Here is a 26,689-nt window from a genome sequence, read left to right as displayed (position 1 = left end):
ACAAATGAAAGAACTCAAGAATGTGAGTTGACCTCTCCCTTCAATTCGTTTCTCTGGTTATGTCTTCTCGCTCCAAGACTAATATTCCTGACTATCCCAAATAGTTTCATGTTCATTAAGAAATAGAACACTAAGCCCTGGCCGGTTGGCTCAGTGGTAGAGCGTCAGCCTGGCGTGCAGAAGTCCCGGGTTCGATTCCCGGCCAGGGCACATAGGAGAAGCGCCCATCTGCTTCTCCACCCCTCCCCCTCTCCTTCCTCTCTGTCTCTCTCTTCCCCTCCTGCAGCGAGGCTCCATTGGAGCAAAGATGGCCCGGGTGCTGGGGATGGCTCCTTGGCCTCTGCCTCAGGCGCTGGAGTGGCTCTGGTCGCAACAGAGCGACACCCCGGAGGGGCAGAGCATCCCCCCTGGTGGGCAGAGCGTCGCCCTCTGGTGGGCGTGCCGGGTGGATCCCGGTCGGGCGCATGTAGGAGTCTGTCTGACTGTCTCTCCCCATTTCCAGCTTCAGAAAAATTAAAAAAAAAAAAAGAAATAGAACACTATTCTTCTTTTGTAATTAACATAGAGTCGGAAGGACCATATATTTTTCTTTTAAAATTTTTTTTCATTGATTTGAGAGAGAAAGAAAGGAAGGGGGTGAAGGGGTGAGGGAGAGAGAAGCATCAACTTGTTGTTCCATTTAGCTGTTCGATTTAGTTGTGCACTCACTGATTGATTGACTGCTTCTTATATGTGCCCTGATCAGGGATTGAACCCATGACCTCAGCACACTGTGATGACACCCTATCCACTGAACCAACTGGCCAGAGCCATACATTATTCTCTCAAGTCCCCGGTGAGTAAATGGACATGAGGCTTTTCCAGTGACACTCTTCACAGACCATTTTTATAGATCTATGGCAGAATCTCAAACTGAAATGAACAATTTTGACCCCATATTCTCTTCTCTGTTAAATTGATAATGTTTGTTTTTTTTTCTATTTGCTAAAGGCTAAAACTTAGGACTTTGGAATAGATCTAAAAAAATAAACTTTCCATGTTCTTATTCAACAATTTAGAAACCCTCAAATTATTTTTTCTCCCTATAGAGGGATATCAGCTTCATACAGTGACTGCTAACTTTAGTTTTAGAAAAAAATGCAAATCTTAGCATTTCTTTAATCTGTTATGTCTTTTAAAGGCAAGTTGTTGAAACTTAGAAGGAATAAAGTAAAGCCTGCACCCAACGATTATTTGGAGAAAAGAATGACCTCAAATATTTGAACTTAAATGCATGAAAGGAAATACATCATATATTTTTTTTTCCTATGGGCGATGACAGGACTTAAAATGCAAAATGCTATGCTTGCCTGGAAAAGCTACCTCTTTAAAAAAATGAGATTTTAAGTGATCTCCTGGGTACTACTATGTTACTCAGGACTGTCGACACAGAGAAATGAGGCATTCCAGTTACTGAAATGTTGAGAAATGGCCCAAACAGTGCCAAGTGTGTGTCCCCTACCGTGAGCCATTTCTCCTCTGCCTATGCACTGGCCCAATCATGGAACGATAGTCATTCTCATGCCAAATATGGGGAGTCGAGAAGCCAGGCCAGAAATGTCCCTTGATGTTTTCTCCTGCACTCATTCAAAAGAATGAACAGATAATTGTTCCCCATGATAAGATAATACTTCACTCACTCTTATAAAAGTATCTAAAAAAAAAAGCCTTCAAATTTTCCAGCAACATTTGGATAGTGATATGCAGTATATGGTCTGTGCCAAACTCAAAGTTACAAAGCCTTATTCTTGGCAATGACTACAAACAATTTCCATTTTACTATGAAAACTAAAAGAACACACAAAGTGGCAGCCTTCTTCTCTGGGGAGTTTCCAATGTAAAATACAGTGTGTTATCCTCGGGTAGATATGGTCTACTCTGCAATCATTTTTCTATCAGAGTCACAAATAATGTAAAAGACAAATTATAATTATTATTTTAGGACATAAAGCCCTCCTGAAGAGAATATGAAAATAATCTTTATTTTCACTGATTATAAAGAATTAAAATTTAGAAAGTAGAGGAAAGTAAAAAAAATAAATCAATCAAATGTCACCTATAATTCCTATGTCCAGAATTAGAAGCAATGTCATCATATCTGTGCATTTATTTTCAGCTACATATGTATGCACATAGATTATTTGTGTCTTTGCTTTTGTGTGTTTACCTTATCCCAAATTTATGATCACACTGTGTAAATTAATAGGTTTTCACTCAATGTTGTTAAGATATGCAAAGTCAAAGATGTGGATAAAATTTTACAAAATGCTTGGGTCAGAAAGTATTTGTTTATAATTATCAGCAATGGTGAACCATAAGCAATATCAGAAAAGAATGACATCTGAAAAGGTTTCACAAAATCTTTATCTCTTACAACAATTTTATCCAGGGGAGAACATTCAATATACTCTACAGACATTCTGATCTTCACTTATCTGTCTTTGTAAGAGAAATGCAATAAGCTTCAGTTCATTCTTTTCCTGTTGTCTGGGTGCTTTATCTGGTTTTCTTTCCTTTTGAAAGAAGTGGGAGCCCAGTTTCAATAAGCATTCCTTTGATTCTCTTTACATATGTTGGGCAAAATTTGTGTTTTCTGTTTAGAACTGTGTTATCCAGGTTAAGTATTTTGATTAAAAATCAGTCTCCAATGTGCATTTGTTTATACTATACTGTCATGTTGATTTGATTTTAAATTCATTGTAAGTTTCTTTTATTAGTCAGGTGTCTTTGTAAGTGCAGATTTTTTTTTCCTCAAAGCCCAGCCACATTTGCTGAACTAGAGAGGTGACCCTATCCAGGCCAGGTAGCTTCCTTTTGTTTCTGCAGATCCACTCTGTCCATTTTCCCCTGTGATCCAAGCCCTGGGAAGCTGATCTTCTGGAGTGCAGATATTAGGAAGCCTGCTCAGGAGGTAGGTAGGAGGTGAGGCCGGGCTCCTCATCCCTGGCTCTCGGTCTCTTTACTCCACTTATGATGTCTCAGGCACTCTACTCAAATCTCTGTCTCTGGCCTTTCAGAAATATTATTCTGTTTCTTTCTTTTATCCCTTTTGGGGGTAGGCCTAGGTTTGCAAGTTTAGGGAAAAAATGAAAGAAAAGAAAAGAAAGAGAAAAGTAAAAGGAAGAAAGGAAGGAAGGAAGGAAGGAAGGAAGGAAGGAAGGAAGGAAGGAAGGAAGGAAGGAAGGAAGGAAGGAAGGAAGGAGAAAGAAAGGGAAAGGAAAGGAAAGGGAGGGAGTGAGGAAGGAAGGAAGGGAGAAAGAAGAGAAAGGAAGAAAAAATGGGGGAAGCATGCATATACTAAACCATTTATAGCATTTGTTATATATCTAAAATTCCACCTTATGTTTTGTCTGACCGCCCTAGGGGTGACGAATTAGCTTTGCTGCTTTCTCTTATGGCTTATTTTTGTGGTTCCCCTCTTATATGCTATGATGGGATTCTTTATATGAAACCCTCCTCAAAATTTCTCTCTTTGAGTGTAGCTGTTGTTTCCTATTGGACCCTCATGGACACGGTGTCTCATCATTCTTTTCAGCAACAAACGTAGTTCAAAATAAACCAATATTAGGTGTCTCTTTGTGGCGTCTTGATTCACGCTGATGTTAAAAAAAAAAAAAAAAAAAAAAAAAAAAAAAAAAGCCTGCCTGTACTACCTCTGGCTCCAGGATGTGATACATTGTATCAGTGCTGACAGGATGAATGCCATCTTATAGGGGCCATAAAACACACACCCTGGCTGTGCCAGTTTAGTTCTGGAACGTGTGTGATCCAGCTTAATTATTCATAGCACGCTCTTTCCATCTCATTGGAGTAATGTATTATAGAGTCATCGTAAGTATCGTGGGGAAAAGCTAAGAAAAACATACATTTTCTTCTTGGTGCATTTATTTTGTTGGCTGAGCGTCCTTCAGCAAGGTAGCTAGTTTCCAAACCCGTAGTTCACTTATGAATAATATAGTCATAATAGAGTGAACCCTTTGGATTTTTTTGCAAATTTATTAGGATCTTTGGGGTTCAGTTTCCTCATTTTTAAAACAAAGATAATAGTAGTGCCTATGAGAATTAAATGACTTTGTGTGAGCAGAGTACACAGAGAAAGTTAGTAGCTATTATCCACATAAAATGTTGCTTGATTGTGAAAGCTGAGTGTGAGATGCCCTTTTGTCTGGTCAAGGGGTAAAATAGCCATAGGATTTACCTTCCAGACCAGTCACTTAATTATTATCATATAATTAAAACACACCAAAAATGTACCCATTTTATGTATAAATTCAATGATTTTTTTTTTATAAATTTATACATTTCTGTAATCAAATCACTACCCCTATCAAGATATAAACTATCTTCCTCATTCTATATAGCTCCCTTATGCCTCTGTACAGTCAGTTTCTACCCACAATTAGCCCAGAGCAATTCTGGGTTCCTTTCTGTCAGAGTAAATTAGTTTGGCAAAGGATTTTTGAAATACAGTTTACTTTATAAATAGTCCCAGCTGGGCTTCTAGTTAAGAAAAAAATTTAGTTACACCCAGAGGAACATCAGATTTCCCATTGTTCTTCTCACCTTTCGGGGCTCACCATTGCTGGAAAATAACATTTTATGAATAAGAAAAACATACGGATACTTAAACGTTTGCTTTTATCTTATTTGTAGTTTCATTTAACAGGGGTCCCCAAACTACGGCCCGCAGGCCACATGCGGCCCCCTGAGGCCATTTATCCAGCCCCCGCCGCACTTCCAGAAGGGGCACCTCTTTTATTGGTGGTCAGTGAGAGGAGCACATTGACCATCTCATTAGCCAAAAGCAGGTCCATAGTTCCCATTGAAATACTGGTCAGTTTATTGATTTAAATTTACTTGTTCTTTATTTTAAATATTGTATTTGTTCCTGTTTTTGTTTTGTTTTTTACTTTAAAATAAAATATGTGCAGTATGCATAGGGATTTGTTCATAGTTTTTTTTTATAGTCCGGCCCTCCAACGGTCTGAGGGACAGTGAACTGGCCCCCTGTGTAAAAAGTTTGAGGACCCCTGATTTAACACTTAATGGTGACACAACACATTTTCATAAAATTGTCTGCAGAGAACATATAATCTTTTTTCTTCTCAAATTTAATTCAGCAATTTTGATTATTACAGGAGGCAACGATGGGAAGACATCTTTTGCCTCTGGTTTGTCTAAGTCCAGAGAATGTATGTTGTCTTTGGCTATACAATTCTCAGTGTTGTAAGTCATACACACACAGGCACGCACATACACACAAACACATACCAAAACACCCTAAAATAGAAAGCAATGTTATTATTTTACCAGGATTCCTAAACCTCAGCCTTATTTATGTTTTGGCCAGGTAATTCTTTTTTTTTGGGGGGGGGGGGCGGGTATTGGCTGTCCTGAGCAGGTCAGAACATTTAACAGCATGCCTGACCTCTACCCACTAGATGTCAGTAGCAACCCCCATCCAACCTTGGTAATCAAAAAACTCTCCAGATCCTCCCAAATGTCCCCCCAAGGGGCAAAATCAGCCCTTTGGAACATCATTTCTGCATAGGGTACTGGAATGTGCAGTAAATACTATCCTCCCGTTAGGATAGCAATAAGCTAGCAATTGACCTATAATACTCTCCTAAAGCTTAAATGAGGTTTGCATTAATATTCTTATACATTAACATTATCCATTGACATCCTTTGCATACTGACACACTGACGTCATGTTCATCGATCTGATGTCAATATGCGCTGTGGAATAATAGATAAAGCAGAAATCATGGGATTGATTATGGTGGGTTTTTTTTTTTTTAATTAGAGCAGGATGCAATGGACAGATTTACTACCTCTCTTCAAACTAATTAGGGAGAGTTTCAAAAGGGCAGAAAACTTTTTTATTCTTTTGAAGCAATAACATGCAATAAAACCATCATAGCTTATATTAAAATTTGATTTGTATGTGAACCAGCTAGTCTGTCCGAAACATCCAAGTCATTAAACCACGTGGTTCTGCTTCCTCCATAGAGAAGCAGTTGGGCAGATTTCCCGGGACTTGGCCCAATATGTACAAAGGTAATTGATCCAAGAGTGGTCATGCAAGGTGTTGGGTGAAACAAACAAATGAGCAAGCCATCAAAACTTTTAGAGTAGAGGCAGCCCTCCTTTCGGTCACAAAAGTGTGCCTCAGCAGTTTGTATGTAGTGAATTGTTCAGAACACTGCTCCTGGCATTATATCAGTACAGATAAGAGATAACCCTGCACTATAATAAAGGAACAATCAAGATTGTTTGTTCATGCTTCCCGAAACACATACATGCGACTAAGATAAATTTCCAGTTGAAATTCCTTTCATTCATCTCTGTTGCTTCACTGACTCCAGCACCCAGATTATTTTAGCCTGAAATTATGCCCAGGACTCTTTCCACTCTCCTGCTTGATAACTCAGGTTTTCTGAGATGCTACAGTGGAAAGCTAACTCATGGTTTAACAACAAAATGAGCACTTTAGACTTTTATTCTGTTGAGTACCCATATTGGCCCTCAACACTTTGAGAACAGGAATTTACTCATCCTACACCTATGCTGTTGTCACACCTGCCATCAGTGGACCTGGAGAGCAGAGGTATCCACACTATTGATTTAACAGAGTAGCCTTTTTAATACGTTCTTTTCAGTTGAAGTCTTCATCATTTTCTTAACTTGCCATGTGGGGAAGAGTTACATTTTCTGACTTTTTGTTTTCTTTAAATTCCTTTTTTTTATAAATAAATTTTTATTAATGTTAATGGGGTGACATATAATAAATCAGTGTACATATATTCAAAGAAAACATGTCCAGGTTATCTTGTCACTTAATTCCTGATAAAGTTCTATTTATAAAAATAATTGTAAAAGCATTTCAAACTTCCACCTCTAGACCACGCACACTCTATACACACACACAATTCAGATGAAGAGCCTATTTTTCCTGCTCAATGTTTTCTTATTTATGCTACTTTTCAAAATTAAATCCAAACATTAAAGGATAAGAGATGCATTCATAGATTTATTAATTATTTATTCTTTCATGAGTAATTAAGCACATTGGTTTTCCTTTTAAAAGCACACATAGTCTTATACATAATGCACTTAAATCAAATATTATGAGCCAAACTTTCCAAAGATTTCAAACTCCTTTTTTCATTATCTCAATTTATAAACTGTCAGGATTTAGAGATTTTTTTTTCTTAAAATATTGAATTTTATACTAACATCTTTTTTTTTTTCTTGCTTTGACAGTTTCCATTTAGATTGGCAATAGGGACTCGGACTCACAGCTGGGACAAAAATGCTCCTTTAGGTAAATGGCTAAAATATTAATAAGTTCATATGGAGAAAAATATGTATTTTAAGTGATCACTCCTCACTCACAACTTCCTCAAGCAGACCTGCGAAGGGGATTTGCAGCAGCCTAAAAAAATTGATTTAAAGGAAGAGAGAAAGCGTGTGTCAGGAGCCACTGGGGCAGATCAGATGTTGAGGAAATGGAGGAATGTTATATCAAGTTTCTGAGTATATGAATTGAATACACTTTTAATATTATTTTAGAAAGTTTCCCCATATAAGAAAGGATATTTTCTGACAGTTAGGTGTGCTATGCATTCAGTACATCTCAGCATTTCAGTATTGGGAGCCATGTCGATGCAAACAATAGCTAGAGAATGTCTCTTACATCCAGAGTATGGTTCAAGTGAATAAAAATCCTACCAGTTGAAAGAAGCACTCCAATCTCACATTACGTGAATTCTCCATTGGAAGGAAATAAATCTTCATTACTAAATCATTCTAGAATGAAAGATTCCTCTCTTTTTGGCATGCGTTATTTCTTTTGACTTTCATTATCCCTTTTTTAATTCAAGGAATAATAATGAGTTATGAAGTAAAGAAGGAAGAATCAAATTAAGGGAGTGCAAAAGAATACAGAAGTTCTACAAATTTAATTGTTGTTTAGTAGAATTAGGAGAATTTTGAGGCCTAATCAAAAGTGGACTAGATCTATAAGACAAACATAAATGTCTTTTAAAGCATAATTGTGTGATGGCAGGGGACAGAAGAGGTTGTTATTACAATATTAGCACACTGAGAAAGCATTTTATTATTATTATACCAAATTTGATTAATGAGAGCTGAGTTTGAAATTACAATAAGATTAAAAATATTTGCCTAACAATGGATATTTAGGTTACTGTCATATCTTGATGTGGACAAGTCCTGCCGGGGGTGAGAACAACAGAGACACAAAGACCGGACTCCGGGGGATCCACTTTATTTAGGAAGTAAGCTAGCTTATATATATGGATTCAGCCAATAGGATGTTACAGCATGTCCTTCATAGCCAATGACTGAAAAGATCAGGGAGCTGTGTGGTTGGCACTAAGTCACTTCCTTAAAGCAGGTGAGCTCCCTTCCTGGGTATGCCCAGGAGGGTTCTGGGAGCTGGAGTATTCTCACAGCACTGCATCAGCCACAGCTGCTAGGAATGCGCTCTGCACTCCACCCACATCTTGGCTATTATAAATAATGCTGCAATGAACATAGAGGTGTATATATCTTTTTGAATTTATGTTTTGTCCACAGTAGCTGCACATTCCCACGAACAGTGCACTAGGGGTTCCCTTTCCTTCACAGCCTCGCCAATACTTGTGCTTTAATTTATTCGATGGTAGCCATTCTAACAGGTATGAGGCAATATTTCATTTTTATTTTAATTTGCATTTTTCTAATGATTAGTGACATTGAGCACCTTTTTCTTTGCCTACTATCTGCATGTCCTCTTTGGAAAAATGTCTGTTCAGGTCCTTTGCCTATTTTTTAATCAGATTTGATTATTATTTGATTTTTTTTGGTGTTTTATTCTTTTAGATTTTAGATTTCATCTCTTCCTCAGATGTCTCATTTGCAAATATCTTCTTCCATTCATTGGGTTGTCATTTTGTTCTATTGATGGTTTCTTTCACTGTGCAAAAAATCTTTTTAGTTTGATATAGTTCTATTTATTTTTTTTATTCTTTTTTTCTTGCCCAAGGACACATATCAAAAAAAAATATTGCTAAAAGTGATGTCAAAGAATTTTCTGCCTATGTTTTCTTTCAGGAGTTTTATGGTTTCAGGACTTTCATTTAAGTCTTTAGCTACTTTGAGTTTTTTAGGGTTTTTTTTGTTTTTGTATATGGTGGAAAATAGTATTTTTATTTTATTTTATTTTTTGCATGTATCTGTTCAGTTTTCCCAATGCCATTTACTGAAAAAAAATGGCTAAAGAAGATATGGTATATCTATATCTATGTCTATATCTATATCTATATCTATCTATATCTATCTATCTATATATAAGGTCTACTGGAAAATTCTGTCTGTTTTTGGAATAAAACAAAATAAAAATTTTTCTTATTGTCAATAAACTTTATTAAATAATATAATTGCCATTATTATTATTTCTTGCCAGCATAAGGGCAATTTGTATATCCCATTTTTGAAAAATGTTTTATCTTTTCATGCGAAAAATTGAACCAGTGCTTGTTTGATATCTTCTTCATTTTTGAATTCTTTGCTCTTCAAAAATTTTGTAAGGATGAAAACAAGTGATAGTCGGAGGGTGCTAAGTCGGGGAATATAGTGGATGCAACAGACATGCTTCTGTAGCATTTCTTCCTTGTTGAAATTCGTAAAAATTACAGTGGTGTAAATGAACTTTATCAGTAGCCATGGGTACACTATCGCTTCACACATAAGACTAATGTGAATCAACTTTGTTTTAGTTAATTTGCTATATCAGTATGTATACATTAAGTGATAAAAATAGAGAGGCACACATGTGCCAAATAAACGTGCTTATGTGTCGAAACTTGTTGTGATAGAAACGGACAGAACTTTCCGATAGACCTTATATATAATGGGATATTAGGCATAAAAAAATGAAATCTTAATCATTGGTGAAAGCATGGATGGACCTAAAGGGTATTATGCTAAGTGAAATAAGTCAGACAGAGAAAGAAAAATACCATATAATTTCACTTATATGTAGAATCTAAAAAATGAAATTAATGAAAAATCAAAAGAGTAACAAACATATATACAGAGAACAAATTGATGGTCACCAGGTGGAATGGGGGTTGAGGAGATGAAAAGTAAAAGAGATTAAGTACAAATTGCCAATTATCAAAATAGGCATGGAGGTATGTATTCAGTGTAGGGAATATAGTCAATAATATTGAATAACTATGGATGAGGCCCGGTGGGTACTAGACTTACCAGCGTGATATATAAATGTCTAATTCCTATGTTGTACACTTGATGCTAATGTAATATATTATGTCAACTGTAATTGAAAAATAAAATAAAAATAAAAACTATGTTCTATATAGGAACCATTCATTAATAAATTTTATATTTTCTAGAACCTATAAATGAAAATCACAGATTGCATTGTTGAGAAAATTTTCATGGAGACCTTGTAAGGGCCTTCTGGATCATAATGCAAATTACAAATTGCAAGAAAAAGGTCCCAGGAAAGTCTTGTAAAGTGACAGGCAAGAAGGGAAGACGAGAATAAAACAGCAAAGAAATTCATAGAGATTCTAAGAAAACTCTGTTCTGTTTAAGAAGACATTAAACTAGAATTTAGTACTTGGCTTATGTTATAACCTGTTCACAGTAAGAGGTAAGAGGAAATCTTTTTAAAATTAAGTCTTCTAAGCTTAGACCCTGCAGATGTGGAAAAAATGTAACAGGAAGAGACTTTCAATTCCCTCTTGGCTAAACTTACACACTTGTAGCCAATAAAAAAAAAAAAGAAAGAAAGAAGGAAGGAAAGAAGGAAAGAAAAAGAAAGATCTTGTTGTGTGATGACTTAGGGTGAAAGATTTATCTCAGTGTTCTCTTTTCCAACAAGTGGTTCCTCCTGGTATAACACATTCTGTATGACTATGATACATGCAAAAAATGAAAAAGGAAGTCTGTGGCTTAGTGACTAATGTTTACACCAATCTGAATTTTATGATACTACATTAGTTACTGTAAAAATGACAAAAGAATTCTACCCATGTAAAGTTCTTCTGCCCCAATCCTCTAGGACAGAAATGTGTCCCAGTTAAATGGACTTATTTACCTTACTAGTAAGTCATAGCATGTTTGTATTAAATGTTAGCTATCATTAATAACCAGACAAATGAATTCAAAATAACAGCACTTTGAAAGAGGACCTACATTAACTTCTATTCTGTAGTATCATCTACAAACCATGGAAAGTAGGTTATGGACTTGAATTTAAATGAACTCTTGTTATATGCAAGTAACTAGTCAAGCAATCCCAATACTAAATAGGCCAGGAGTTAAAACAAAGAAAATTATTCTTCTGGAAAATTTAACACCTGGAAAATAGATTCTATTAAATAAAAGACATTTTACAGGAGAAATAAAAGCCTAACCAACATTATGGTAATTCCACTTGGAGAAAAGAATAATATATTTTCTTTGTTATAAACTCTGAGAGCAGGAAACTTTAGGGAATATTGGTTGGGAGAAAAGGAATTCAAAATTCCTTTTCACACTAATTCACACTAATTAGGCACAAAACCAGATTAATAATTAATAAATAATATTTTTCTAAGGCAACTTGTGGTTTAATAGTCCAAACACAACACATATTTCTCAAGATATCGTACACACATATATATTATTTTTACTTTAAATTGGGTTAATATAATTCAAGAATTATTCAGTTTTTACTAACTTTGTTCAACGTGTTGATAAAAAGCATATATATATTTTAAATCTCTCGTTTCTCAATATCACCATCCTATCATTACATTAAATTTCATTCCCATTAGTAAACTCAGATTTAGCTAGATTAAGACAGTTATTATGTTCCTGTTAGGCAGAAACTTGGGGGTATACATATTCAAATCAACTTCAGTCTGTTTAAGTTTAAGAGTAGGGATTTATTAAGAAAGCAGCAGTGTTGGCTCTGGCCGGTTGGCTCAGTGGTAGAGCGTCGGCCTGGCGTGCAGAAGTCCCGGGTTCGATTCCTGGCCAGGGCACATAGGAGAAGCGCCCATTTGCTTCTCCACCCCCCCCCTTCCTCTCTGTCTCTCTCTTCCCCTCCCGCAGCCGAGACTCCATTGGAGCAAAGATGGCCCGGCCGCTGGGGATGGCTCCTTGGCCTCTGCCCCAGGCGCTAAAGTGGCTCTGGTTGCGGCAGAGCGACGCCCCAGAGGGGCAGAGCATCGACCCCTGGTGGGCAGAGTGTCGCCCCCTGGTGGGCGTGCCGGGTGGATCCTGGTCGGGCACATGCGGGAGTCTGTCTGTCTCTCCCCGTTTCTAGCTTCAGAAAAATACAAAAAAAAAAAAAAAAAAAAAAAAAGCAGCAGTGTTGCAGGGAGTCGGGGCTGGAATGAAGGCAATAATCAAACCAAGAAATGAAAATCATAAGGGATCCAGTTGGAGAAGTGTGTAATCTCTCTGGGCATGCCCTTCATTGTGACCTTTTCACCAACTGTACTTCTTTACTGATAGTGGCTGGGTGTGAAATGGTCATGCCAGCCTCGGAATCTTCCACTGATCATCCGGGGAGCGGCTCAGGCTGATGAGAACCTTCTGGCTACAAGTTCAACCTGCAGGGAAGGAAGATTTGATCGTTTCCACTTCTCCCAAGTGCTTACCCTCGTTCATTCAACTATGTTCATATTTGGCTGCTGGGGACACATTGCAAGGGGTGATGTGAGCAGGAAAACAACAACAACAAAAAGTCATTTTGTGCTGAGCAAACATCACATATAGTGCCTCTCACCCTCACGTGTTTTAAAAAATGACTCAACTCAGTGGGGATGGAAATAGGAGTTGAAAAGAAATAAAAATAAAGTCAACTCTCCAATGAGAAATAAGATCCTGTTCGTGTCATTCTCTTGAATATTCAGATTACTCTTTCTCTATATTTTATGTTTCAATGATAGTTGAATTCAATATTATTTTGTATTAGTGTCAGGTGAAACAGCATTGTAGTTGGGCATTGAATTTTATCCTAACGTGGTATGTTTTATGTTTGAAAGCCTTTTTATTGATAGGTCTCAGCAACAAAAATATGTATTTAAAAGTGACTTTTTAAAATTTCCCTGTGACTACATGACTCTGAGTATAAAAATAAAGTTTCTTCTGGGCTGATTTAAAAAAAAAATCCCAAGCACTAGTCATGATCATATACATTTTTAATATAATAGTAAGATGTATTAAGAATTATTACATTCCTTTTTCAATAAAAAAAAAAATGGCATTGCCTGACCGGGTGGTGATGCAGTGGAGAGAGGGTCGACCTGGGATGCGGAGGACCCATGTTCGAAACCCTGAGGTCACTGGCTTGAGTGTGGGATTCTAGACATGACCTCATGGTCACTGGCTTGAGCCCAAGATCACTGGCTTGAGCAAGGGGTCACTCGCTCTGCTATAGTCCCTCCCCCCATCAAGGCACATATGAGAAAGCAATCAATAAACAACTAAGGTTCCACAACGAAGAATTGATGCTTCTCATCTCTCTCCCTTCCTGCCTGTCTGTCCTTCTCTCTGTCTCTGTCTCTCTCATTAAAAAAAAAAAGAGACATTTACACCATTGATTAAAATTCCACACTTAGTAGCAGAGTTCATTTTAGTCTATGTTCTCTCCAGTATACCTTCAGCTTCAAAATCTCTTTATGAATGGAAGAAATATACAAGGTTATACCTGACTTTAGATCAATTATTGTTCCTGCTTTCTATTGTCCCAAAGATTGATATTTTAGTATTGTACAAATTGACTTATACGTGGTGATTTTTAGATCTTTCCTCCTTCCTCTCTCACTTCTTTGCATGCATATGTATGTGTTCTGTGGTTGGCCAGGGCGAATATCGCTGTACGGACAGGGATTTATTATTGAAATAATATTTATCATGGCATTAGTAGCAGGTGACCAGGTAGGGTTGTTCTTATTACCACTATATAATTCAATTTCCTTTGGATTTTATTATAAATCTGGACTTTCTATCTTCCAAATGGTTTTTTAAAACATAAGTTTGGATAGCTTGCTACTTGTAAAAAAAAAAAAATGGAAAGAAAAACTTTTTGGCAGAAAATGTAAATTTCCAAATCCTGAAAATGCAATCCTAAAGCTCCCTACTGAAGATGAGATTTTCAAAAGGATTTTAGAGTATTCAGTAAAATCCACTTTTCTTTCTAAAACAATTCCATATTTTTTTTGCAGAATATCTGCTTCTACTGTACTAGGTGTCAAGAATGACAAAGTGGGAACAGAGAATGGGCCTTGTGTTAAAATATCAAGATGGGGAAAGCTAATTATGAAAGATCGTTCTGGCAATTAGTAAGTATTTCTGTAAACAACACAGCAAGCAGGGGGTCACTTATTTGGAAAACCACCCATTCATCCCTTCCCGTCATGCCACAATGAGTTTGAATATTTTTATGGAGGAAGTAGGAAACAGCCTTGGTAAAAATGGTAGATTTTCTTTCTTTCACTCTTGGGTGCTTAGCTGCCAAAACGAAGCCATTAATAAAATTGAGACTGCATGAGGTTAAAATATGCAGACCTGAGCTGCCCCTTTGGAGGAGGCCTGTCATGCACTGCTTTCCTGCATGCAGCACTGGGCCCATAGAATGCGGAGGGTAAACGAGTTAAGGCTTTGATTTTGTTTTTGTTTTTTAGCTTAACTTTGGCTGGAGTTTCAATTGAGCTCAGCAAATAGAAGAATCCAGCAGAGAGTCTGGCCCATAGTTTCTTTTCCCCAGGCCTATTCTGCTCATTAGATGTAAACAGAACATGTTTAAAATATTCTCAATGCCTGTAAGGTAGATGAGATAACAACTTAGTACATGAAGAAGAGAAAATTTTCCAAATAAAGTAAAAGTATAGAGCTTGAGATCTATATCTATAAAATGTATACAGATGTGGACCTATCGTTATTGCATATACTGTACATCTGTATGTGTGTCTGTGTAAACACACATATATAATAGATCAATGGAGAAGTTCACACCGCTATAAAATGATCATTAATCTGACACCATAAACAAATGAAGTCCCAATCTCAACAGAGTCAAGTTTAGCTGCCTGGAATCCTAATTCATCTTTTTGAAAACAATACCCAACACCTAGTGGAGCCAGATAAACAACCCTTGGTTTAATCAGGTAGACAGACAATAACAGCATTTCATTGATAAGATAGTTACAGACAAGAGTGAAATTCAGATGGATGCGAGATGGATACAGAGTCATCACATTTTAGCAGCAAAAGAAGATTTGGCCATTAAACCACTTTACAACCAAAATTAAGCCAAACAAAAATTCAAAGAATTTGATTTACTTCAAGAAAGTAATACAGCTGGTGAAGAATAAAGCAAAATCTATATTCAATTCCAGTGGTGTTTCTGCAAAACCAGGTCGATCTTTGATATCTGGTACTCTCTGCTATGATAGAGTTGATATGCAAGGAGAAAATAAATCATATTTCTTACTATTAGGATGTAATAGGCATGATCAGTGCTCAAACTTGCAGTGTAAATTCCCAAACGCATCAGTAGTTGGGCACATACACAAAACAAGGTATGTACTAGCAAGATCAAATAAAATGGATATCCTGTCTGAGTCAGATTATAACTTTTATTTACATTATTTTTCTGTACTTTCTAATCATGATCAGTACTTAGAATTGAAACACTAATCTAATAATTAGTTGTGGTAGAGTGAGTTAATTCAAATTAAAATGGTGAGAGGGCTGTAATGATATCAATGATGATAACTAACCAAAAAAATTGAAAGAAAAAATAAAAAAGAATTTCTACTAGAATAAATTGGTTTAAAAAGTATTCCATAAAAACTAAAAACTAGCATGCATTTTATTCTCTTCATTCTTTCTTCCTTGTAACACTTAGAAAATACTGCAAAAAATACAAAGACACACACACACACACACACACACACACAATATTTATCTAAAGGAAAACGCTGGGAATACAGCCTAAGAAAACGACCAAAAGTACATTTGCAAACATAAATCAACGTAAGGCTTGTAAAAACACAAGAGTAGGAATAATCAAACTGGAGGGGTGTTGGTTGCTTTAGAAGCCATTTCTCTATTGTGTCTCTTGAATTACCAATAACCCCAGATATGAACTTTTAAACATCATTGTCTAATGTATATTAATAATAAAGCCAGGCAGTTACTGCACAGAGAACATGCTTATGGAACACACAAATAGGAAGTGGTAGAATAAAGAAAAACTAGCATCAACTGATACAAAATAATGTTAAAGACAAACAGTAATGAAAGAAAAACATAAAAGCAAGCATACACTGGTACATATTATAACTCAGGCATTCAGTCTTTACAAAACCCTGTTATGGTCTTTATTTTACAGAGGAGGTGATTTTTTGAAGAGTTCATGTAGCAAGAAGTTGCAATGCCAAAATTCAAATCTAGGTTCATTTGAGTCCAAAATCTTTTTTTTTTCACTCACTCTGCTGTGACACATTTTCTGGATCGCTGATAAATCTTTCTCTCTCTTTCTCTCTGTGTCTCATCTTCTCAGACTTGGAATGATGAAGAAAAAGTTTGAAAAGGAGTTATTTTATACACTCTAGATAAATTTATAGCTAGTAAATATCCTTCCTAGCCTGAGTAGATTAGAGAGCTATTTTTCTCTCTGACACGATGCAACCATGAAACTAGGCAGAATGACCAAACATAATCATTTCAGATTGCTAAAAATCTAGAGATACTCTGGTTTCTCTTCAGATCGCATAAATCTTTCGCCTTTTTTAAAAATCTAGAAATCAATGTCATACATCACTGTGAGTCGCTTTTATTTATGAAGTCTACAAAACATGGGGTAAAAACAACATGAATTTGTGGTGTTCTTGTCCAGAACAATCCCTACCAGGGAGGGACAAGCTGTGGACATGAGCTACCTCACTGTCATGGCCATAGGGCACCTGGCATTTACAGCATTATTATCAACATGGTGTGATGCTTAATTTTATTTGTCAACAGGAGGTGTTCATCTTATGTGTTACAGAATGTCCAAATATTAGGTTAAACTTTATTTCTGGGTGTGTCTACAAGGATGTTTGAGGAAGACATCAGCATTTGAATCCAGAGACGGAGTAAAGCCGATGGCCCTCAAAGTATCTGGGCATTCTCCAGTCTGTTAGGGGAAAAAAGGCAAAAAAGGGAGTATTCTGTTAAAATGTTGGAACTGGGCACCAATTTTCTGCCCTCAGACTAGGCGTGCCCCATTGGCAGAACTGATTCTCAGGACTTTGGATCAGATCGGAACTAACCATTGGCTTTCCTGGGTCTCAGATGCCCAGCAGATTGTAGATTATGGGACTCTTGGTCTCCATAATTATGTAAGCCAATTCCTTTAATTGATCACATCATCTTTGACAAGGTGTATACAATGTTTTTTATTTAAATGTCCATAGATGATATATATAAATAATCTGATTTCTCCCCAAATCTGGATAACTGATATCCTTAGGAAACTATTAACATTTAATTTTGGGTATGGTAGAAAAGAACAAATAGTTCTAATTAATAAATAATTATTGGGTTAAAATTTTATTTTTATGCTCTATGAAGCCAAGCATTCATATAAATAATGAACATTGAAAATCTTTAAATATTTATATTTTTGAAATATGTAGGCTTTCCCTATATTGTAGATATTTGACTGATATTTTTATTTAAGACACAGATCCTCTTGCTGAAAGGAGATGTTGGATACACTGTTCATGGCAGGAGGGAACCAGCTGGGACAGTGACCATAGAGCCTTGCATTTCCACCTAGGGCAGGATACCCTTCCCCAATGTGCTATCTGTGTAAGACAACCCTTTTTCCAGTTTACTTCTGATGAAGGGAAGTAGCCCTGATGATGGTTGCAGTCAAATTTCAAATCACTCATTGAAACTGAGATTGAATTTTATTTAGATTTTTTTTTAATGTAAGTGTGACAGTGACCAATTCAATGTGGTATCTACAGGACTTGGGAATTGCTAATTCTTAACTACGAACAGCCAATCCACAGGCTCTGAGTCATTTGATTGGAGAATCACATGCAGAAATATGCTCGTCTCTCAGAAGTCACTCCTGACTTGAAGAAAACCAGTAGATGCTGATGTATTTAAGATGGAAAGAAAAAGAATGATACACTGTGTTTTGACGTCTCCAGAGAGATTCACAGTGGTCTACCTACAGATCCTGAAAGAAGGAAAATAAAAGCAGACTGGGTAGTTAGAGTTCACTAAAGAGATCAATTTCTCTGATGTTTTCAGCAATAGTTATTTTATCTGTACACCACTATACATTTAACATACTTTAGTATAAACAATGACATGTGTATATATATACAAGTTAACTCTAATCTATACTTTAGGGGCCTTATGTAGTGTTTGAAGAATACTAATCATAATATATATATATATATATATATACTGGATGATTTAAGTAATTTTCAAGGAGAATAATTATGGTATTGAATTTCAATTTATGGGATCATTTTAGAATTTTTTTCCAACTCACATATTAAAAACAAATGCACTGTATTTCTATATACTATAAGTATGTAATACATTTTAATAAATTTATATTGTAAATAAAATATTACATATAATCTATTTCATATAATAGGTACACCAACATAATTTTGTTGCTTCAAGCTTTTGAATATTTAAATATTTATTTAACTATATGCTGAATTCTTAAACAGCTTTTACCATACCATTTTCTCAGAAATAACCATAAAAGTATATGATGCATGACTTTATCTCTCGGTTATTCCAGAACAAAATGTCCCAAGCAAATAACATCTTAAAAAGTGCCGGAAAAACATAGTAAGCATTCAACAAAGATTCGTCGAATGATTGGTATATAATTACTGTACATATCTTTCAGGAGAATCTAACCAACTTCTGAATCTTGGGACTCCAAACTCTTAAGTAGATTTCAAAGATGACAGGTGTGTTATCAGCACAAAAGGAACTCAAGGTCAAAGAGGATGACAAGGCAGTGTGTGGCACCAAGGCCTTCCAGAGATAATTCATAGAGGCAGAGCGGCTTACAGATAAGCTTCCAGAACCTGATGGTATTGATTAGTCTTCAGGAAGTAAACATCTTGATAGTTTCCAAATAAGCAGATCAGAGGTTTTACAGTGATTCCTATCCTGACAAACAGTGAGAAAAATAAACCTGAACATTTAGTGCTCTTAGGAAATAATTTTTATCATCAGTGTTGAAACATAGCACGGAATTCCAAATACAATTATTTCAATTCTTTAGATCTTTCTGCCAAGATATTAAGAAAAAATAAATTTTTAAGTGGCATGGAGACCTAATATCCAGACACAAATTGTTCTCTGCACATAATGCTACACTTCCAAAATTACAGTTTAGGGGTGGGAGGGGGTCTAAGGATTGATTTAATACCAGAATACTTCTCTGCATCTGTCTTAAAACAAACATCTCTAATTTTTGCATATTTCTAAGGAACACACAGTCTTAACGGGGGCAGACAGTCAATTCAGTGTAGGTTTTTAAGCACAAGCCTATTTCCTATAATACTGGGAGGTAGGTAGGAAGAGTTTGGGAAACAAATATGGCTGATGTCAATATGGATTCTATGAGGCTGATCAACCACCCTTGTTTACCAGGGGTTGAATGTCCTGAAAAAATTTTGAGCAAACCAGAGCCAGTTGTCTCTCCATCTGTACCACTTCTTTGGGCAAATCAACTTACCTCCTCGAGTAGTAACTAGTCTCTTTTTTAGTATTTGAAGATGGAGTATACTTTGTTTTTCCCTAGGGTAATTTTGAGAGTTTTATGAGATCAATTATTTATTTATTAAGTGCTGTGTGTCAAATCCTATACTAAGTATTCTATGTACTTAATTTTAGAGTTTAATAAAGGGGTTAGTGCATCTCAAGTCTCTCTGTATTTGAATTCTGCCTCCACCACTCTGGCTGTATGACCCTGGGCATATTTTTTAAATTCTGACACATTTTTCTCTAGAGTTTTAACTTCACAGCATAGCTGATAGGACAATGTTAAGAACAGAGTAAGAAGACATGGCCTCTATTTAATGGAGCTTACTTTCTCACAAACTAAGCCAAAAGATAAGTAAATAGATGATTTTGCAATGTGACAAATACCTTGAAAATATAATATCTTGTGATAGAAAACAACTTGTAAACTTGGAGTTGAGGGTACTTTATAGAGATTTATATAGAAAGAGCCAGTCTGAAGAAATAATATTTGGGCTGAACTGGAAGATCGCTGAAGAACTATCTACAGAAATAGCTAGCAAAACATTCTTGGCAGAAGAAATGGCCATGGTAAGGCCTGAGGTGAAAATAACTTTGCTAGAGCAGAGGAATTGAAGGAAATTGACAAGGTTAGAGTGTCAGCCAAAGAAACTGATGTCATGGCAGTGGGAGGTGGGGGTATAGGGTCTGGCAACCAACTAAAGCACCAATTTTTAATGATACAAACCATAAGCTTGGTCACAGGTTGAATTCTCTTTTGGTCTTCCCCAGACAGTAAAATGACTTTCATAAAAGCTATGTAGCCAAGAATCAGCAAAATCTACCGGAAAATGACTCAGAACATACCTACAGACATAGATACAACTCAGAAAACTTACATATTGAGCATCCCTGGGCATTTGAGGTGGACAGGAGGTGGAGTAAGTAATGGGGGAGAAGGAGCTTTGAGAACCCACAATCCTCTCTCATTTGAATATGGCTCATTATTTTTTAAACCAGGCCCAGTAAGCAGTAGTTGCTTTTGAGGGAACAAAAATAAATTGAATTTTTGTTTTGCTCTCTTAGAAAGGTTTCTGTTTTTATAAACTGTATATGTAATGTTCTCGGATTTAGTTTTCCCAAAGAAAATATCATTCTATTACTGTTCTGTCTTGCTGAAAAAAAAAATATTTTCAATGAAAAGATAGCAATAAAAGATCTTTTATTAGGTATATATGTGTTATTGGGCTAATCTGAAATGATTATCCCTCCCCTTAAAAAGGCCATGCAGACTTGGGCAACCACTGTAGAAAACAGTATGGAGTTGCCTCAAAATATTAAAAATAGATTTGCTTTTTAACCCAGCTATTTCACCTCTAGAAATATATCCTAAGTATCTTAAAACACTAATTCAAAAGAAATTATGCACCCCCATGTTCATTGCAGCAATATTTGCAATAACCAAGATCTGGAAACAGCCCAAGTCCCCATCGGTAGACAAGTGGATAAAAAAGCTGTGCTACATTTACCCAGTGGAATACTACATGGCCGTGAAAAAGGAGAAAATCTTATCTTTTGTGGAAGCATGAATGGACCCGGAGATTATTAAGCTAAGTGAAATAAGCCAGTCAGAAAATGACAAGTACCATATGATCTCACTTATATGTGGAATCTAATGAACACAATCAACCGAAGAACAAAACAGAAACAGCGACAGACACGGGAAATAGATGGACAGTTCTCAGAGGGAAAGGAGAAGAGGGGATTTGATTAAAGAAGGTGAAGGGATTAACCCAAAAACATATACACACAACACACAGGTACAGACAACAGAGTGGCAATAGCCAGAGGGGAAGAGGTGATAGAGGTAGGGGAGGAGGGCAAAGTGGGGGGAAATGGGGGTAGAAAAAGACTTGGTTTGGGGCAGGGGGGCATGATGCAGGGTGTAGCTGGTGTTAAATTGAGTTGTGCACTTGAAAAATGGATATTTTAATAAAACATGTCAACCTAATAAATTAAATAAATAAAAATTTAAAAATCTACATCAACCACTTAATATGGCAACCTACCAGCAATAAATTGCCTTCTATTAGCAATAAATTGCCTTCAGCTAACCTTGGATTCTCCATGGAAAGGCACAAAATGCAAGGTGAACATTTAAAATTCTATTTTTGGCTTTTATTTTCGTGAGCTAGTCTCTGATAACAATATAACAACTGATAGCAGGTTTTGAAGAAGTTGAAAACAGAATTGGAAGCATCTTAGATGGTTTAGAGCAGGGGTCCCCAAAGTACAGCCCGAGGGCCACATGCGGCCCCCTGAGGCCATTTATCCGGCCCTCGCTGCACTTCCGGAAGGGGCACCTCTTTCATTGGTGGTCAGTGAGAGGAGCATAGTTCCCATTGAAATACTAGTCAGTTTGTTGATTTAAATTTACTTGTTCTTTATTTTAAATATTGTATTTGTTCCCGTTTTGTTTTTTTACTTTAAAATAAGATATGTGCAGTGTTCATAGGGATTTGTTCACAGTTTTTTTTATAGTCTGGCCCTCCAACAGTCTGAGGGACAGTGAACTGGCCCCCTGTGTAAAAAGTTTGGGGACCCCTGGTTTAGAGAAAGAACAGCATAAAACACATTTCAGGAAATGAAGGCAGAGTGTGAAGTCAGATGATGCTCCAATCAAGGGCTATGTCTGGGAGACTAGAGCAGTGGTCCCCAACCCCCAGGCCGCGGACCGGTAGTGGTCCGTGGGCCATTTGGTACCGGTCCATAGAGAAAGAATAAATAACTTACATTATTTCCGTTTTATTTATATTTAAGTCTGAACGATGTTTTATTTTTAAAAAATGACCAGATTCCCTCTGTTACATCCGTCTAAGACTCACTCTTGACGCTTGTCTTGGTCACATGATACATTTATCCATCCCACCCTAAAGGCCGGTCCGTGAAAATATTTTCTGACATTAAACCAGTCTGTGGCCCAAAAAAGGTTGAGGACCACTTGACTAGAGGACATGCAGGCACCATTTATAGAAAAGACATTCTTTCCCACCGAGATTTGAGTCCCTACCTTTATCACGCACCATTTCCATATGCTCTTGAGTCTATCAGTGAGCTTTCTCTCTTATTCTATTTATAGTCTATCTGTCTGTTCCTATACCAATACCACAACTTTTAATTATGAAAATTTTATAGTGTATCAGATTAGAGCTAATTTCTCTGATCACTTTTTTTGTTCTGTCTTGTTTATTCTTTTCTAGATAGTTTTGCCTATGAGCTTCTCTAAATAAACTTTATTATCAGCTTGTCTAAGCCCATAAGTAGCTAAATTAATATTTTCATTGAGATTGCCTACAATTCATAAATTAATTTAGGGAATTCTGACATCTTGTAATATTCAATCTTACTAAGAACTGGAATGAGGCCCTTGCCAGTTTGCTCAGTGGTTAGAGTGTCAGCCTGTCTTATGGACATCAAAGGTTTGGTCCCCGGTCAGGGCACATATAAGAAGCAACCATCTACTTGTCTTCCCCTCCTTCTCCCCTTTCTCTCTTTCTTCCCCTCCCACAGGCAGTGGCTCATTGGCCCTTGGCACTAAGGATAGCTCAGTTGGTCTGAGCATCGGCCCCAGATGGGGGATGGTATGTGGATCCCAGTCGACATGCATATAAGAGTCTGTCTCTCTGTCTATCTCTTCTCCTTTCAAAAAAAAAAAAAAAAAAAAAGAAAAACAAGAATGAATACTTTTCATTTAAGTCTACTTTTATGTCATTCAGTAGTGTTTGAAATTTTTTCTCACATAAATCTTGCATATTTTTTGTTTCCTTTATTCTACATATTTAATCTTCATTGATTCAATTTTATTTTATAGTCTTTTACATGTATAAACATTCTCCATATTGTTACAGTTGTATATAATAATCATTTAGATAGTTTTACAACATAGCTCTGAAATTATGTGGTTCTAATATAAGGAATTTAAGTTCCTCTAACTATTCTTATTATACGTCAGGCTGCATTAAGCCACTTCACATATTTCTTTATTACATTAGAATCATTTCCCAGATATGCATTATCATTTCTTTAAATGTATTTCAAAATATGTTCCTCAAATGGTTGAATTAATTTCCAGTGTCAACAGCATTAAATAACTTTGTCAGCTCCATAGCATCCTTTATTTTATTTTTTTAGCATGAATCAGGAGATTTTAAATTTGGTTAATTTGAGAGGGGCAAAATGCCACTTTTCCTTTAAGTTTGAATAGTTTTGATATCTCAAATTGCTTATCCTATTTATTAATTTTACTTAGTCTACTTTGAATGATTTATCAACCATCTCGTGTCTATGAATGTTTTATTGTGCTCAGTATAATTTCAAAAGAATAGCAAATGTATTCAGCTGACTGATTATCTTTCTGCTAAAAATCTGATATTCTTCTAAAGATATAACAGCAGTACCTTCATTTAAAATAAGTACTCTTAGACACATGGTTATATTTATATTATGAATGCATGATTCCAGTTTCAACCTAAAATGCAGACTTCATTCTTAACTTTTATCAACAGCACTGTCCTGCCTTACTTTTGGGTTACCTCTTTCCTACTCTTATGGGAAACTTATTCATATATATAATCATGTTTATGTTATTAAAATGAAACATTTTGCTTTATTCTAAATGTGGATTCCCTCTTCAGCCAACTGCCAGTGTATTAGAGATAAGCAGTGTTTATTCACTCATCATCCTGAATGAAATATAACCCATAGCTAGAGTGTAAACACCCTGAATATGCTCTAAATTACACTCCTGACTATTCAGTGAAACGAATGTTCTATTTCTTCTTTACTGCTGAGCATGTCGTGCTAATTGTTGGCTACTCTGCCTGTTCCTTAGTCTAATGACCCTTGATCCTATTAAAATAAACTGTGTCTTTCTTTAAAATAGAGTCATTGCAATTTTATCTATATGCCTAAACTAAACTTTGTCTAAGACCATCCTTGTTAGTCTTATCAGAAAAAAATTATCTTTTTTGAAAATCATTATATTTCTGATCTGAACAATATGTACTTTTTATCCCAAAGTATTGAAAATGTCATCTCTTCAGCCTGACATTTTTCAATCAACCACTCTGTTAAGCCAAGATCTGTGGTTTACACAGAAGCTACTGTGTTCCAAACACCTGTGCAGAAGAGAGATCAAGAGTTGTATGGATATGTCTGTGTGTGTGTGTGAGTGAGAGAGAGAGAGAGAGGAGAGAGAGAGAAAAAGAGCTCACAGTAAACAGTCTTCAATTCACACAGGGGGAACAATAGTTGGAAATGATCATATACACAATAACTTGCATAGTCGCCAACCAATCTCCTTAAAGAACACTTTCCCATGCATTTTGCCAATGAAAGGTAAGAATTTTAAGCTATATACAAGGTAAATGAACATAGTTATCAAAGCATCACTCTTAGGATTTATTCCTGGATTTTATACATTATTACTAACATGTAGCCACATGGCCTGTGCTATAAATGCTACACTACACTGCCCATGTGTGTAGGTCTTTTCACTTTCTTTTTTTTTTCTTTCTTTCTTTTTTCACTTTAGTAATGGGGTTCACACAATTTTCTTCACTTCATCTCAATAAAATGACCTAAGTTTTTCTATACACTTGATTAAATAGTTCAGGGACAATTATTTATTCATTCGCTTATTTCCATATCCACGACAGCAATTGTTTATTTAGTCATGACAAAATTCATTCATCCATTCTTTTGTTAATTCATTTCTTAATTACATCATGCTTTATCTACAACTTATTGAAGATGGCTGGAGATATGAATTCTTTATACTCTTGTCTCTTAAACTATGACATATATATGAATAACCAGGGGATATTGCTAAGTATAAATTGTGTTTCAATAGTTCTGGATGCAGCTTGAGCTTTGGTGTTTCTAACAAGCTCTCAGATACCGCCAATGCTGCTGGCTCACTGACTGCTCTTTGAGTAGCAAAGCCGGGATGACCTTCTCACTTTTTGAGGAGATTTTAGTAAGTAGACACAGAGCACATTAACCATTAACTACTTAAGGCTAGCTTCCCAAGCTCCCAGTGGCATTGGAGGAAGTGGGGTTTGGGAACTATATGTACACATTACACAAGGCATATCTTGCTTCTGTGTAATAGGATTTTATATTTAACTCTGTTTTCAAAAAGAAAGGGTCTTTACTAACTAAAGATGCTACATGCATCTAGCTCATCTTTAGGGTATGGAGGAGCAACAATCCAATAGGGATCAAAGTCCAGAAGTGCTCACCTGCTGCACTGATTTTGGAGAGAGATAGGTAAGGATGAAGAATTTTCTGTGATCCATGAGAATGGTGCTGAGGCCAGAATCTATGCTCCATAAAGCATCTGGGACACACAACTGGAATGTCCCAGAGCTAATCCCTTTGTCACTAAGCAGAAGGGTTAGCTCTGGCTGAGTGAAGAAGGAAACTGATTCTAAAATCCACAGAATGCATCTGTCATTTGTTTTCTGTAGATGTGGGCAACTCTCATTATAGAGAATGGTTTCAGTAAATGTCACACCATCTATTATTTTACCTTTTTAAATCTCATTTTTATTTATTCATAAATATATATCTATATTCCATATGTGTATTTGAAGAGTCTGACCCTACCTGAGTATAAGTCAAACTCAGGCTCCGCAGTCAAAAAACTACAGGTGGCAGTCCAAATCTGACCTGTAACCTGCTCTGTAGCAGCATAGACACACCCATTCACTTATGTCTATTGCTACTTTCAACCTACCAGGGCCAAGTAGAGTATTTGAGACAGACATCAAGTGGTCTGAAA

This window comes from Saccopteryx bilineata, chromosome 6 (genome assembly GCF_036850765.1).
Source record: "Saccopteryx bilineata isolate mSacBil1 chromosome 6, mSacBil1_pri_phased_curated, whole genome shotgun sequence".
Classification (NCBI taxonomy): Eukaryota; Metazoa; Chordata; class Mammalia; order Chiroptera; family Emballonuridae; genus Saccopteryx; species Saccopteryx bilineata.
This window is presented reverse-complemented; position numbering follows the sequence as displayed.